We start from the raw sequence: 18,345 nt of genomic DNA on the forward strand, positions 1-18,345 counted from the left end.
GAGGTTTTGACACTACGAATATATATGCAAAATTGCATAAGAATTGGTTTTACCGGTCAAAAGATATTAACCCTCGAACAATCGCGCCAACTTTTGTAACACGGTTACTCGCGCGCACAATAGCCCCGACCCAAAGAAAACATGCGCACTAGAGTTTTGATTGAGAAAACTTGGTTTTAGGTTTATCGAACCTTTGGAAGAGTTTCTTGAAATTGAAAGCTCTATCGTCTGGTGGAATTTAAATTTTGATTAATCCCCCTAAAAGTGAAATAAAAAAATTATTTTTCTTCAGTGTCAATATAACACATTGATGTGTTCTGCAAAGTTATAGAGCATATTATTACAAGAAATTTTGCTAAAGACAGTAGCCTTCTATCGCTGCAGCGAAGATAGAAATATCTTATTTATTGTATATGAATTTGTAAATTCAGTTTTTCTATTTTTGCTCTTTTTGTAATTGTTGTATGACTTTTTCATGTACTACAAAATTGTACAAATAGTAAAAATACACAACTTTGCTGAAAATACTATACCTCTATGTTTGCTTGTTTAGGATCTGTGGAACTTTGATTATACAAAATACCTTAATTTTGACTCCGCATTACTCGACTACCAGCAGACGGATACATTTTAAACATTTTACATTTGCTGATAGTTTTACTGCATAAATTTTCCCAACAATTTAAATTATTAATGCATTGAATAATTCTGATATTTTGCTCACAATAAGTTTGTTGAAGAATATACGTTAGTTAAACAACGACTTGTAACTTTATAACAATATGGCGTTGAAAAACCTACACGTGTTGTATAAAATACAACAGCGTGAGTTAATAAAAATTGATGAAAATTATTCAAGAAAACTCTATTGATGTGAGTCAAATAGAATGGCATTACAGGAAACTATGCATAGCTCAAAAACCTATAAACTAGACCTTTACTAGACAACGTATATGCTAAAGGATAAGATTTCCACTTACAACTCACTTTTATTTACACTTACTCAGATTAAGAACAACTTACTTATCCTTACTCGGCAATTTCATGAACAAAGGATCTATCAAAATTTAAAAATGTTCCTATTTTGTTCAAATTTTGTTAGCTTATTCAATTTTCAAAACTTTTATGTAAATCAACGCACTACGCAACGATAACCAATAGATGAATTATGTTCCGAAAAAGTGTCGATTTCTATCTTAAATAGCAAGTAAGACCGTATAACAAAGGTTCCTTTCACCACTAGGTGGATTAAATCGGGTTTTTTTTCATTGTAGTTGTACACTTCGGAAAAGGCGATTGTAGCAATATTGATTTTACAAGATCGCCAAAATTTCGCAAAAATGCTATTAAAAATAGGGTATTTGTACCTATATGAGCCGTTGTTCACGAAATTAATTCTTTTCATGACTCTATATGGAATTTCAATACGTATGGCTTAGATTTTCTTTGCGGTGGCCCAACCTGTACAACATGGCCCGACTATGACAACATTTTTGGTCTTCACGTAAATGCCTATAACTTTTTTATTTTTCAAGCAATCAGTTCAAAACATTTCGAAAATATACCTTATTCTTAGACCTGTGCAACGATGTATTTAGATTTCCAAAATTCCTTTTGAAACGAAAGTTATGGGCGAACTCCAAAACGTGGCCCAACCACGACGACACTCCCCTACTACTTGTAAATTTTCTACGCGAGAGTACCACGTGCTCCGGTTACTGTATAGATGGAATATGTATTCAGTGATTCGACTTGTCAACGACCTGATGGACATTGGCATTGGTCAAATCATAGATTCCAATGTTTTGCCAGTATATGAGTACATATATTGGATTGCAAGCAATTGCTTTCAGTGTCGCTTGACAAAGGCATGCTTGCTCTAGCTCTACACCTTTTTGCACCACTCATGTATGAACTGCCTTAATTGCAAGCACAGTGCACGTACCAAACACACTTCTGCACAGATGCTAAAAAGGCAGCATCCACAATCCCAATCCCCTGGAACCCCAACGAAGTTTTGTCTGCTAGACTAGAATTTCTTCAAACGTTGGCCTAAATTACAGACGGTTAACACTAATAGAAACGCCATCATTAAAACTGAAAACACTTTGAAAATTTTAAGAAATACTATTATTGATTGGTCAGATAAAATAAATCGCTTATGATTATCTTCAACGATTAATAACCAGCACTCAAGGAAAATGACGATTTGTCTAGTCGGAAGTGTGAATCCTAGGAGCTGTCTCGCAGCAGTCAGCAGATATATCCGTATGGTTAAAATAATATAGTTCTTACGCTTCTTTTGCAAGCGGGTATCATATGACAAACTCGAATATTCAAGTATTTTTACACATAAACTCAGAGCCCTGTACGGTTCGGAACACTTGATACATGAACTGCATATTAAATGACTCCTTAGCAAGGAAATATTAGTTCCTACTTGAAGCTTCGCATCGAAAGTTTTCACTAAAGTCCGGATCAATTCTGCTTAGTTTTAGATTTCAGATAATTGCTACATAGCATAGGTGGGCACGATAATATGAAACTTTGCACCGCAAATTCTAATCAAAAAGTTCAGCTTCAAAGTTGAATGCAAGATGAGAATGTCAAATTACAGGTTCGAACAAAATAGATGCTATATGAGATATATTACTGTCTAAAAAATGTTGGGAATGAAGATTTTTTCACTCACGTTCTACATTTGTGTGCTCTTATCTGTGTCATCCGTTCCTGAGTGAACTTTAAACGGCTAAATCTATACCACCTAAAGCAGTGATGTTTGTAAGCAATTTTATTTAAGGCGTGAAACATAAATTATATATGGCAAAATTACAGTTTTTAACCCCTTCCATTCACTATGTAACAATAAGTAACGCTTGGCAAAAGGGGTGCGATCATTAAATTACATAACGATAACTATGCCTCCTCTTCCTTGTTTCTCAACATTAAACAAAAATCGCATAAACCATTTAAAAAGCCTTTATTTTAACGAATTGAATTATTGCTGCGATTCTGATCAAATAAATCCACGTGGTTGAGGGCCACGTGAAACTCATGTTGGTTTACGCCCAAATTTATTAATTTCGCAATAAAATAGTTTTGCTATTCTACTTGGGTGACTACAACGCGAAGATTAGCTCAAACAACGCGGACCTCCATGATCTAGGAAAACGAAAACGGGAAGCTTTTTGCAGAATTTTGTGGTAATAACAACATGGTCATTGGTGGATCTCTCTTTTTCCATAGACCAACGCATAAAGTCACGTGGGTTTCCTACGACGGCCGAACAGAAAACCAAATCGACTACATCACCCGAAAATGGCGAAGGAGCCTTCTTGATGTACGCAACAAACGCAGCGCTGATATTGCATCCAGCCATCATCTTGTTATCGATATCGAGATACGTTTGCGCGTCGCACGTGTCCAACAACGACATCCACCGATTGGAGAATCCTGAGGTGAAAAGGGCCTTCGTCGAACAACTTGAAGCCCGAGCCTCGGAGTTGCCACCTGGTGGAACCGTCGAAAAGCAATCGAACGGCATCAAGAACGCCTTCATCAAGACCAGTGATGACACCATCCCTAGGCGGTAGGAGGAAGTGGATTTCGGATGAAATTCGGAGGAAGTTCGACGACCGGAGAGAGGTGAAAGCCAGCATCGAGCGAGTGCGAACCAGATCGGCAAAGACGGCTACCCGTCAACGATACGTCGAACTAGAGAAAATTGTTAAACGAGTTTGTGGGCTGAACAAGAGAGCCTGAACTAACAACTTACCGAACAAGAGGAACCGAAATGCTCAAAGCTGACCCATGTTTATCAGCCCAGATGATGCATCAGCTTTTCAACAATATACGCGAAACCGCAACTTTTCCGGTAGACTGGATACAGGGCATATTAGTCAAAATCCCTAAAATAGGAGACCTAACTGAATGTAGTAACTGGCGTGGAATCACCTGTATTACTTTCAAAGTGCTCTATAAGATCATCTTCAACTGAATCCAGGAGAAGATCGACGCTACTCTCCCCCGGCAGTAAGCTGGGTTCCGTACTGGCCGATCATTTGTAGACCATATCACAACGCTCCGCGTTATGTTGGAGGAAATCAACGAATTTCAGGACTCGCTCTGCTGGTGATTGTTGAATTCGAAAAGACGTTCGACCGACTCAGCCACAACAACATCTGGGGCGCACATAAGCCAATCCATCTCATCGAGGCTCAGTACGAGGCGTTTTCGTGCAAGGTTTTGCACAACGGTGTTTTGTCCGACCCTATAAGGGTTACTGCTGGCTTTAGACAGGGCTGCTTTTTATCACCGCTTCTGTTTCTCGTTATGGTTATCGTTATCGTTATGGATGAGATATTAATTGGAGCAATTGACAGTAGACCAAATCGAGGATTCCAAGGCCTCTAACGATAGAGCAGCTAAATGACCTCGACCTAGCCGACGACATTGTCTTGCTCACACAGCGTCGAAATGATATACAAAGCAAGTTGGATGACCACCCCGAGAGCTCGCAGGCAGCAGATCTCATAGTCAATGTAGCGTAAACTAAGTCTATAGTAGTGAACACTGACAGTCCCAACAACTGCACAGTAGCGGGACAACAAGTTGAGCAGGTAGACATCTTTCAATATCTTGGTAGCCAGAGAACTCCCGATGGTGGAACCAAGACTGACATAGCTACACGGATCAGGAAGGCCAGGGGTGCGTTTGCAGCACTGAGAAACATTTGGCGCTCAAACCAGATCACTCTACATACGAGAACCCGAATTGTTAACTCAAATGTTAAATCCGTTCTGCTGTATGCCTTCGAAACGTGGTGAATCTCAGTAGGTGGAAGGAATAGAGGGGCGCAACGTGCTAGATGGCTCGACCAGGTTGAAGCCGACTTGCGTGTGTCGAGACGCGCAACGAATTGGCGACGAGCAACCCAAGACCGAGTACCATGGAGAGAAATTCTTGACTTGGCAAGACCCACCCCGGCTTTCGGCTGCTAAATCATCATCAGATGGAAGTGGATCGGGCACACTTTGAGGAGCAGAGCGAACGACTGCAGAGAAGCACTCGACCGGCGGACATGGCCACATAAGTAAATAAGTTTGTCGAATAAAAGGAGAATGTCAAGTTCCTAAAAGGGAATGGGCCGTCAAGGCTTTGCTGCGGTACTTTTCTTCAAAGAGTTATGTCTGTTTGCTTGTGGTTTAGCTAAGACTAAGTAAAGACTGCAGAACTCAAGAATGGACATAGTAGACGGCTCGCATATACACTGCAAAGGACGAGACTAACGCCATCTCTTATCTCAAGGGAGTTACTATTGCTTAAAAGTGTCAGTGAACGCAACCATCTGAAACAGTGTATGCGTGTGATGTGGAAGTACGATGTCTACCAACGATGTCAGTGTGGTAGTGGTGTTAGATTGAATGCACATACACAAACTAACAGTTGCCAGCGTCGTCCGAGGAGGGCGTCTTAATCCTGTCCGTAGAGATTTGACAGAATGCCCAGTCTCGAGTTCTGTAGTCTTCGGTGTAAATATACACTTTATTGGATAACAGCCAAAGTTGCGTCAACTGTGTCACGCATTAAAATTGAAATTAGTTCAATAGAATCAACAGATGTACACTTCACAGCAAACTACACAAACAGTTGATTTCATTTGGCTTTCCACTGCACCGCACGGTGGGGCAAAACGGAACAACCACAACCACAACAGTTAAATTTTGCCAAGCTTATTTGTACAGACACTTTGTATTCAATGAGTTACTAACGCGCCATTGATTTTTTGACGTAGGATTACGTCATTGTTTACTATACCGGGTAGCACTTTGTGAAAAGGACAACACAAGTGTAACATTTTAATGAAAGGTTTCGAATGATAATAGCTACTAGACACTCAAGTACTTTTTTACACGGTTTGGGTTTTCGATTATTAGGAATGGGGCAACTTACGGACCATTTATTTCTCAATACATTTGGGAGAGTCCCGACATTTGTCACGTAGTTTGTAAATGGTCCCTAGGTTGCACCGTTCTTGAGTAATCGAAAAAAACAAATCGTGTAAAAAAAGACTTTAGTGTACTATTGAATGAAACAGAACTGTTAATATGCCGTTTGATAGATAAAATGTCAAGCAATTTTATTATAACGTATTCATAACAATCATTTAGACGCTTAATAGTAAACATGTATGTATGTATGTAAGTTTCAAAGCCAAATTTCCCAACATATTTTCTTCATGATTACCTTGCTTTACAGGCAGGGACGACAGTTTTACACACCAGCTGTTTAGTGTGGTTTCCTTTTACAAAAAAAAGTAACGAAACCCCACCGTCCCATCAGGTCTAAGATTCTTTGCGACGCACGTAGGAGTATATCAGCCAAAAACCTGGCCAAAATTCAAAAATCAAAATGTGAATGAACCACGCGCTATTTATCATTGTTGTATTGTTAGATACTTATAGCATCATATGTCGGCCATTTTGATAACATCTCGATTGTTTATAAGACTGTACAGCTGTCAAAACCTTTGCTATAATTCGCAGCGTGATTTTTTTGCAAGTGGTCCGATCAGCAAGGTTGAGTTTCTGCTATGTTTTTGATATTTTTTAGAAACTGCCACGTAAAAATTCAATACGGATAATCAAGACAAAGGTATGTAGAGTAAATTTGAGCACAAGTTTATTTATACACATTTAGGTGAAGCCCGTAAACCAGGCTTGGAAGTAGTAACTTTTTGCTTTCTTTTTTAAGGCATTTTTTTACAAAAAAGCAATTTTGTTTATGTTCTAAGCATCTCTAAGCAAAAATTTTACCATCATAAGAAAGGTATGGAGTTCCAAAATAATGTTGCGAAAGAAAATCTCACGCATCCTCACGCTCTCAATTTATTTTTGAATTTGAAGTTGTGACGATTTTTCACGCATTTTACAACTTTATCAATTAGTTGTGTTTGTCTTGCATTAGTTAAGAAATTTCGATGTATTCGATCGCTCAATCGACAAAACGGTTTTGTTTACAGAAAAAAAACCTCAAAGAATCTCTTAAATGCCCTCCGAATCACTATCATGTACTGAAATATCAATTGAGTGGTTTTAAAACACAGTTCAAACGCACATTGACGACTTCTTATAACCATAAGGTTCGGTTTAAAGAGGTAAACAAAACTTGAATGAGTTCTACAATCAAGTCATCTACTTGGTCTGAGATATCAAATGCATGTCGTCCAAGTAAGAAGTTTGTAGACTCTACTGAGAGAAACAAGCGAAGCCAGGAACTGTGCGAAAATGATGTTGAGATCTTAAGTTATGCAACACAAATAAATCAAAAATCTGTGGGAAATACGACGGTTTCCAGCATCATTAAAGATATCACCTAAAATCCCTCAAAAGCTTCAGAATTAAAAAAATGCGCTGACAGCTGTACAGTTAAATGCTGTTCAAAAGCATTCGCCACTACACGCTTTAACTATATTCGTCGTTTCGAAAAAGCAGTTTAAAATTATATATTCTTCAAACAAAAACATTTATCCTTATTATTCGCTTTTGAAGAACGCTAAACGAAACTGCTATTCACCAGAAGTAGAATTTTCAGTAACAGATACCCATGCTGAGGTAAAGTTGCAATCCTAGTAGCAGCTTCACGCTTATGTAAATATCTAGATGACGTTTTTTGTCCTTGCCTGATGATGGAAATCTAAATTCTAATTTGATTCGGAGCTGATCAGCAAGTGGGGATACGATGGTTCTCAACAATATTCAATATAATCAAAAATTTGAGTACCCGTTAGACAGCGATTCCAACATTTTTATAAGCTCCGTCGTTCCTCTTCGGATGATAAGCAACATTACCAGGTAGAAAAAAATTGTATGGCATAATCCTTAATCGCTGAAGTTTTGCCGTCCAGTCAAAGTCAGATTCGCCCGTGAAATTAATAATATAAGAAAGAAATACTATTGCTGATTAATTCTCGCGCAAAGCCAATAAAAACTACCCAGTCTTTAACAGCCGAAGCGCTTAAACTACTCGTTCCAGGTCAGCCAAACCTGTAACTTGAAGGATGCAACGATGTATCAAACGCGAGTTCAGATGAAAGTGAGAGTGATTGAAATTCGTAGCGGTTTCTAAATCGTAAAATTAGGACTAACGATCCACATTTTTTATTGTGCTGCAGAAAAAAGTACAATGATGTAATTTTGTTTTTAAGTCGTGTTTCTCTTGACTCCAATATCTTGACTTCCAATATCCAATGGGAATACTACACTGAAAATGTATGTCAAAAAGGACATATGTCACTGCTAGCTGAAAACAAGCTGTTATCTATACCTATAAAGAAGGATTTCTGTCTGTCTGTCTGTCTGTCTGTCTGTCCGTATGTTCCTTATAGAATCGAAAACTACTGAACCAATCGGCACGAAAATATGCATGTAGAGGTTTTTGGGGCCAGGAAAGGTTTTAGTGATGGTTGGAAACCCCTGCCCCCACTAAGAGGGGGGGCTCCCATACAAATGAAACACAAATTTCTGCATAACTCGACATCTAATCAAGCAAATAGAACAAAATTTGGCATGTGGGTGTTTTCGGTGACAAGAATTTATTCTATGGTAAATTGAGACCCCTCCCCTCTTTATAAGGGAGATTATAACTCCTCTCCTCTTTAAAAGGGGGGGGCTTCCATACAAATTTCCTCATAACTCGAGAACTAATCAAGCAAATGGAACCAAATTTGGCACGTGGGTGTTTTGGAGACAAAATTTTTTTCTATGATGAATTGGGACCCCTACCCACTTTAGGAGGGGGGGGGCTCCTATACAAATGAAATTCAAATTTCCTCATAACTCGAGAACTAATCAAGTAAATAGAACCAAATTTGGCATGTGGAAGTTTCTGGAGGCAAAAATATTTTCTATGGTGAATTAGGACCCCTCCCAACTTTAAGAGGGGGTGCTTCTACACAAATGAAATACAAATTTCCTCATAATTCGAGAACTAATCAAGCAAATGGAACCATATCTGGCATGTGGGTGTTTTTGGAGGCAACCATTTTTTCTATGATGAATTAGGACCCCTTACCTTTTTAAGAGGGGGGGCTCTCATACAAACGAAATACAAATTTCCTCATAACTCTAGAACTAATCAAGCAAATGGAACCAAATTTACCATGTGGGTGTTTTTGTAGGCAAGAATATTTTCTATGGTATATTTTCTATGGATTTCCCCACTTTAAGAGGAGGGGGGGCTCCTATACAAATGAAAAACAAATTTCCTCATAACTCGAGAACTAATCAAGCAAATGGAACCAAATTTGACATGTAAGTGGTTTTGGACGCAATATTTTTTTCTATGGTGAATTGAGACCCCTCTCTTCTTTAGAAAGCGAGTTATGGCCCATCTCCCCTTTAAGAGGGTGAGCTTCCATACAAATGAAATGCAAATTTCCTCTTATCTCGAGAACTAATCAATCAAATGGAACCAAATTTGGCATGTGGGAGTTTTAGATGGCAGAAATTTTTTCTATGGTGAATTACGACCCCTTCCTCTTTTAAGAGGGGAGCTCCCATACAAATGAAATTCAAATTTCCTTATAACTTGAGAACCAATCAAGCAAATGGAACCAAATTTGGCATGTGGGAGATTTTGGAGTCTTGAATTTATTTTACGATAGTTAGAGACCTCTCACTCCTGTGGTAGGGGGATATGGACTCTCATACAAATAAAACAGAAATTTTTGCGAAACTCAAAAACTAATCGAACTCGAGAAATTCGAGACTCTTCCATAAAACATTAGTCAATACAAGACCACAAAAACTATCTATAGTAACACTAGATCATTCAGGACGAGACGATCGCGAGTGTTGCCGGTGACCCGCCGTCGGAAGCGCCGCCCACTGGGGGGCTTGCAAAACTCGAGATTGTGACAAAGATCATCCGAGATTCATGATTTATGTACAACACAGGTTAATTTGTGGCAATACGAAGTTTGTCGGGTCAGCTAGTTTACTATATTTATCATCTAAAAATAATAAATAATAATTTTTTTGAGCTATTTGATGCATCAACAGACTTAAACACCATTGAAATAATTTTGGCCACGTTTTTGTTCTATATACTCCTATGTGCGACGTTTAAACCTATACCAATTTGATATCTGTGCATGGGAAGTGCGGCAGAATGTAAAACCACCCCTCTTCTTCAGCCGATTTTATCGTTTGATACATTTAACCAAGTCCAATTTGATGTCTAGAAAGTAAATTTTTTTGTTAAAGTCTAAAAGCAATCCTTTTCTTCAACCGATTTTATCTTTAAACATTGAATCTAGTCCAATTTGATGTTTTAAAAGTACATAAAACGTCATAGAAAAGTGAGCGGTCATCCTTTCCTTTTACCAGATTGCATCCATATACATGTACTGCAAGAATTTGTTTGGAAGTGTTGTCTTGCACGGAAACAGAGCTGAAGGGATATTTGTGTATGTGACGTGGCGCAGTCATCCTCAAAGCGAAGAAAATCAGCGACAGTCTTATCTGAGCATAGTTTTCGAGCGTTTCATTTGCTGCTTTGCGTCAGTTAGTTGCTTGCAATTCTTTACATAATTTCAATTGTATTTCTGTCAAGTTTGCAAATAGTTGTAAAATAAAGTGTCGAAAGGAACTAGTAAGATGCATAGTTAGTTCTAATACAATTATACTTCAAATCAATCTATCAACATAGATGGTGCTATCAACAATTTCGTACAAATTGACGAATGCGAATCAGTGTTGTAAATGATAACCCAGAGTAGTTATTTATTTTTTCAGTTTAATTGAAGTTGTAAGCAAGCTCCTAGTAAGCTAACTACATCAACTGCATACCAATGACTAGTGTTACAAGTCATGCAAAAATTATCAAAATGCGAAATCATCGCCAATCATTCAGTTCAAGAAACAAGAAGTTCAAGAAGTGGTCTTGAAAAGGTCGATTGATGGATGATATTGAGTTTTGGCTTGAAAAATTACTAGGAGCTGGTACGACATAATAATTGTGAGCCTTCTGGGACGGCATTTTGGCTGGTTCACTCAGCATCAAGAAACATACGCGCGGTATCCGTAACGCACTTGCATCGATTTTGGGGCGCATCCACCAGCTAATCTTCAGACATCGGCGTCAGATAAACGAGAGTCTTTAAGAACGCGGTTGACATTAATGATTTACAGCAGGAAGATTAATGGCCCCAAATGGCCTTGTGGGATTCCAGATGTGGCTGAAACTACGTTAGATTGAAAACCTTCAACCGTTACAATTACGGCATGCGTGGTAGGAACTAAACCAGCGTAACACACTCCCACCGATACCGGGTCTTTCCAATTTAGCAACTTCATGACTGATTTTGTCGACTGCCACAGATAAAACAGTATTGATGACCTTGGTTTGAGCACGTTGCTAAGCTTTCCCCAATATATAATGTGAGACACAAGGAATTCATAGCGCTTTATCTACTTACGATGAATTCATGATCATCACTCAGGTATTGTTTGCAGTTTGACAAAAGCAGAGTTTTTATTACAAGTTCGAATAACTTGGAAGTGGCACACAATGATGAGATTCCTCGGTAGTGATTGATATCTTTTCGATTCCCTTTTTTATGAACAGAAAATATATGGGCAGTTTTCCCTACAAAGGGAAATACCCTGCTTGAGATGGACCAAGCGGAAAAAGCAGGTCAGCGTTGTTCTTTTTCAAAAACTACCATTTGGGCGATATACCATTTGGGCAGGGTTTAGTCGAGGATTTAACGTTAAGGTGACTCTAGAGATCATAGCGTCGTCGATGTTGAGAGTACCCAGCGTATTTCCAGTCATTAGCAGAACGTTGTAAGGTGCCTGGATAACTTGGTCAGCTGGGAATACTTCGTCGCAAAACGTTCGCCCGAATTTTCCTGAGGATCCGAAGCAATCTCTCCATTGAGGGTCAGAAGAAATTGAAGAAGGATTGAAGGAAGATCTGATTCCTTATGCTGATCGTTGACATTTCAAATTTCAAAAGATTTCGGTATCACCCTCAGATTACGCTGAATTCTCTTCAGCTGTCGTCTGAAGCATTCCCGACTGGTTCATTTGTATACAGCGTTCAATCTTATGTAATGCTCACGCAGCAAAAGGGAGCGAAACTTGGAATATGTCCTAACCGCAACTCTTTTTTCCGTCTTCAGCATGCGAAGCCCGCGGGTCAACCAAGGCTTGCTGTTTGGCGAATGTACTATCTTAGGTACATGACGATCGACTGCGTGCCCAATTATGTGCGAAAGAGTCAATGCTGCATTGTCACCAACACCAATCCAGCCGATAGTGGAAAAGAATTCGGGTCTGCTTCGGTGATCAGCATTCCGAAAGTCATACGAAACAGGTGGAATACTTTTCGTTTGATCGATGTGATAGTCTTGGAGAGCAAGGATGCGTGGATGGTACGTAGCACGTACGTGCCATGATTTATGTCTAAGATAAGGCAAATAAGCAAAAGTCTTCATGGTGAATGACCTTTTGGGTTAAAACCACTCAAAAAAAAAGTCTTCATTCTTATTTTGAAATAGTACATTGGCGGTCGCGGCTTCAAATTGTAAATATAAAAAACGGACAGGATAGAATATGTTCGGACGAGAAATGTTTTGTTGCCAGTGTTGAAAATTTACGCTTAAGTAATTTGGATTTATCTTATTTTTGAAGATTTGTTTGAAATTCTTCGAAATGTTTTGGTTATTTTTTGAAGAGCAATCGCAACATAGCTCAAGTGCTCGAAATTTACAGATAATATACGAAATTCACAGCAAAATTTAAATTTTGTTGGAAATTTTGTCCAAACTCTCACATGAAACTACCCCACAGTGCGCCATTCTGTTTGTTTGTGCCACAAGAAACGAGTGAAGGAGAGCGTGATTCGAACAAACAGTTGGCGGAAAGTGGCACACTTCCAGGGGATCTCCGAGAGTAACAATTCAATTAAAACTAAATTATGGGAAAAGTTTAGCTACTTGCAATGCCGTCGGTACACAGTAAACGGTACCATCGATAAACCATATATAGATGGGTCCGGGAGTGGAAAATGAACATGTTTGCCATTCTTGCTACTGCGAACGCCAAGCTAGAGGAACGCTTTCCCGGCGTCGGCGAACTTTCCACGAACGTTCGACTGCGGTGTGCAGCAGCAGCAGTAGTAATTTCACTGCTCTTGAACTGCTAATCTTGTTAGTATTTCTTGATGTTGTTGGAAAGTTAGAACAAGCTGAACCTGACAATATAATGGATGACTGTACTGGGAAATTCCGCAGAAGTCAGCTTGATTTACAATTGACCGGAAATAATGCACCGGCATAAAAACAAGCGTTCCTGTTTTGGATTCCGGGTAGGTGATGCATTGTTGGCAGTCTTCGTTAATATACTCCTCCGAGAGGCTATAATTCAATTTAATTTCGACACATCCTTAAACCGTTTACTTCAAGCTGAGATGCGAAAAACAAACTTTCTTGGTATAAGTCATAATTTAAAAAGTATAGTAATTTGGTACTGTCAACAGATCTTTTACGGTGTTGTGTAACAATTAATATACTAACATAATTTAAAAAAATATTTTATGAGAAACAGTTTGTTTTTTGGTGTCGATGAAATTTATGGTAGTAATGGTAGTATAAATTAAAGTTAAATACTATAAGCGTCAAATGGTAGAAAATTATTTCAAAACAAAATGTCTTATGTATTACTACGTCACTCAGTTTTATGTATAATATGCTATGAGATTGACCGATTAGGAAAGTAAATATGAGCACTACCAAAGTAATTATACCTAAACCTAATATACTTTCGTGTTAAGTATTGAAAATTATCAGATGTTGTTATAGCACAAAAAACGGCAGATATCAGTTTACCTTTGTTAACTATTTTCTAAACTTCTTTTCTGTCTTGTTATCCAACGGGAAACCCATTGTAGAAAATGGCAAGATAACGCGTGTTCACTCGAGCGTACGAGTGTTGCGAAATGAAAACCGACATTAGTAACATGTCACGTGCGTTCACGTGAAAGGAATAATCGGCCACATCTGTTCGCTTGGGTTGCGAATGAAATTACTTTCTACGTTTGCCTCAATGATATGAATATCACTCTTGCAAGAGTAAAATAGATAGCTTTATATAGGTACAATTATTTCCTAAGTTAATTGGAAGTTATTCAAGGAGCTTCTACGGTTGGTATGTTCACTACCGGAACAAACAAAATAATGATAAAATATATTGCATTTGTACATTACAGGTAACTATTACACTATTTTTAACCCTATGTTTGCTGATGTATCTAAGCAAAAATTAAATCATCTTCAGGATATTGTTACTTCCTAGAATGTTATATCTACAAACACCAGCGCTTGCAAGTTGTTAAATTTCCACCATCGAGGCCTTTAACAAGGTTTTGATCATTGATGATAGTGCCCTGGAGGTATATTGTGTATGCAAGCAACGTCAAATGTAGTGTCAAGAAATAATGGCGTCCACCTAATCCACGCGGGACACGAAACATAAATTGTGCTTGATTCTGCTGCTAGGAAATTTACATTAATTATGCAAACGCACACACATAACAGACGATTATGCAAAGTTTCTCGTTCGGTAGATTCGTCCGGCCTAGCAAGCAAGTGTTCAATGTGCAGCCAACAAGACGTTCAAATTTCCTCAGAATACTCTCCACCAAGCTGCCGTTGCTGGTGATGTTTTATGTTTCTGCCTGAAAAATCATCTTAAATCAATTAGTCTGCACGAGTGTACTGGCGAAAGGAGCCATAAAAAATCTAGTATACAAAATTTTTTATAGCCGCACCAGACATTTGTTCTTTCGTTTTAGTAAGGTGAACCGTACTCTTAGTTTCTTCCAAAGCGTCTTGTTCTACCATAAACTGCCAAAATGTCTTAATCCTAGCATTGTACCTACTCTTTTGCAGGTTTCTCCTGCTTTAGAACTACTGTTTGCAACATAACTTTTAGGTCGTAAAATAAAATTCACGTCAGTCAGGATCGGCATGTTTTTCACTACGGTCGTTGACTACAGAGTCAAAATATTGATTTAAAAATTGTTTGCGAAAAAAAAGAAATCCTTCCACAAAGCGTTCGCTGACAGACGTTTCAAATTTACTAAAATACATTATTTATGAGTCCATTGTTGCTTACGTGCCAACAGGGAAATGTTACACAAACTTTTTTTGCGGTCGGACAGCGACGACGGCAACGGCGACGGTTGTTCGCAAAACAGCGGGACGGTATTTTTTCCGCCCAGCAGCATATTTACATCGGAGAGCATAGGCGAAACTTTTTCCGGACGTGGTTTTGTTACCGAATTAACAATTAACTTAACTCGCAAAATGTAGATTTTGTCCTTGAAAAGAAACCAATTTCGAACAAAGGTTCGTTTGGCTTTAAGTCCGGTAAATGGTCTGGGAGAGAATACGCCAACTGGAAACAACAATGAGACAAATTTGCAATCAAAGTAGTGTTGTTCATTGATTGGTCCTATTTTACTACCGCATTTTAAAGTTTGATGACCAGTTAAGTTGTGCTCAAAAAGTGATTTTTTTTTTGTATACAGTCAACAATGTTCACCGGCTGCAAAGTCTGTCTTCAAAGAAGGGTCAAGTCTTAGAAGAATGTTCTAGCGCATGGCTTTGATTTTTTCACTGTTTTATTTGCTCCAAAGTAACATTGATTTTTATGTGGCATACAACTAATTATTATGGAGACGCACAGTGTTCACTGATTATTCTTTTATTGTTATAAGTTAAACATAACTGTTGCATAATGTGCTTGCATATAACTCAAACTCAACCACAACAAACGGTTTGGAATTTCGGTAGAAAATATGGAAGATGGAAGCTCATTCAAACGTAGTGGCTTTATTCAAACGGAACCCAAAGTTGTTATCGAAACATTTGACAAAAAACTGGCAGGAATTTCGCAATCCTATGTGTAGAAAGTAAGGAAGGGGACTGCTTCGAGAGGTTTCAAGACATCATTTGTACTGGACCGTAACGCAAAGCAAAATGTGGAAACGCTCAAGAAAGTTCTGCGAGAATTTGCTGACGAAATACGATTGCGTCATTATGGACGATGAAACTGCGAGGCCGGACAAATTCCTGGACAAGAATAAAGTTACGCCTTGGATCGACAGAGTACCTTGAAGTCGAAGTTCGCGAAAAAGCTTCATGCTACTTGTCGAGACGTGCACCGATGCTGAAATGGCGACCAACTGAACGTCCATCTCTTCACGGCCACCCTCGCAGGATTTCTTTACGGAAGTGTAGCTAGCATCGCGACCGTATTCACAGGAACTTTACCCGTCGAGACGTGAGCCAAATCGGGTGCCTTCCAACAGCATGCACATGGCCTCCGTAACGGGATTTCTCCAACTATCGAGACGTGACCTGATAAGGAAGTGCCCTCCAACATAACGCGCACCTCGCACAGTCACCATCGCAGGATTTCTTCCATTTCCACACTGAATATTGTTCATCTAGGTACAGGGACTATTTTGGGGAAGATCCCATCCCTCACACATATGAGTCCGTATAGGGTTTTACCGCGCCCAGAATCGCGTTGCTTTTGATCTGTGTGTCATATGCGGCCTAGAGACGTCCATTCAATGGGCCACCTTGTCCTCTATACGCTCATCACCCCTCTTTCGAAGCTAGGCGTTACCGACTTGCTGATCTGCCCTCCATTTTCGCTGTAACTCAACCAGAATACTTGAAATCGATCTATTGACGACGTTCCAAGTGCCCTCATCTAGACACATTTTTTCAACAATGTTGTCTACGTTTAGAGCGAACATATCCTCGCGCACCGCTTCAAATCTGGGTTATACAAAGACCACATGCTCGGGTGTTTCTTCAACATCGCCGCACTTCGGACAGAAGGGTGACCTTGCATGCCCGAATCGATGTAAATACTGTCTAAAGCATCCGTGTCCCGGAAGAAATTACGTCAGATAGAAGTTCACTTCTCCGTGCTTCCTGTTCACCCAGGCTGAGAGTACCGGTATTAGCCTATGCGTCCATCTTCCGTTAGTCGCGGAGTTCCACTCTAGCTGCCATTTTGCCATTGACTCCGCTCTCATAGCTTTTCGAATTCCTATGGTATCCTTCCGCTTATAACATTCGCTGTCTTCTGCCAAAATGATATATATGGGAATCATTTCAGCTATGACGCAGACCGATTCCGAAGAAATAGTTCTGTACGCGCTCACGACCCGCATTGCCATGAGCCGATACGTACTGTTCAATCTCTTCTTATTCCGCTGGGCTTTAAGCGCTGCTATCCAAGCAGGTCCACCGTATCTCAGTATAGAAGAGGATACGCTGGCTAACATGCGCCTTTTGCGGCTGTTTGGACCAGAGTTGTTTGGCATAATTCTGACCAGTGCGTTAATCGCTTTGCCCGCCTTTTCGCAAATGTAGTCGACGTGGAAGTTGAAATTTAGCCGGTCGTCAATCCATACACCTAGGTGTTTCAACCATCGCTTCGAGGCTATCGTGTGCTCTCCCACAACAATCTTCGCTGATTGAGATGCCTTGCAGTTGCTGAGCACCAGCACTTCCGTCTTATGTTGGGCTATTTGCAATTTCACCCCTTGCATCCAGCTTCCGATTATGTCTATCGACTCGGTTGCCAGCATTTCTATCTGTTTCAGCGACTCTCCTGTTACTACTACTACGCTATCGTCTGCGAAGCCAACGATCTCCGCGCCTCTAGGCAAAACCAGTTTTAGTACACCGTCGTACTCTGCAAACATACCGTCAACCTGTTCAAAATGATCCTCTCCAGTAGTTTTCCAAGTGTATCCAGCAGGCATATGGATCTATACGATGCTGGATCTCCCGGAGGTTTTCCTGGTTTAGGCAGCAACACCAGTTTCTGTATCTTCCACCTCTCTGGGACGTGACTTTCGTCTAAACATTTCTGCATTACCGTTCAGAACATGTCTGGGTACATCTACACTGCCGCTTTCAGGGCCACGTTGGGAATTCCATCTGGCCCCGGTGCTTTCTTCGCTCTCAGTTTTTTTACGGCTGCTATTAGTTCGTCATTGGAAACCTGCCTGCGCTCAACGTCGCCGCCTTCCCCTTCGTCATACGGCGTAGGTGGCCAGAGGGTTGGATCATGCTTCGGAAATAGCTCCTCAACAATGGCTTTTAACTTGTCGGGACACCTTTCAGTTGGTATTCTTGGACCACTGCGCTTCGCCATCACTACCCTATATGCGTTACCCCATGGGTTTACATCCGCGTCTCTGCATAGCTCCTTCAGACAGTTCGATTTACTCTTCTTTATCGCCTTTTTT

General features: G+C 39.8%; 1 protein-coding gene across 1 annotated transcript in view; it reads right to left on the reverse strand.

Moving 5' to 3' along the window:
* Window positions 1-18,345, reverse strand: part of LOC128735689 (uncharacterized) — a 136,315-nt gene that overhangs the window by 16,289 nt on the left and 101,681 nt on the right. The window lies entirely within an intron of this gene.

Source organism: Sabethes cyaneus, chromosome 2 (assembly GCF_943734655.1).
Source record: "Sabethes cyaneus chromosome 2, idSabCyanKW18_F2, whole genome shotgun sequence".
NCBI classification, from domain to species: Eukaryota; Metazoa; Arthropoda; class Insecta; order Diptera; family Culicidae; genus Sabethes; species Sabethes cyaneus.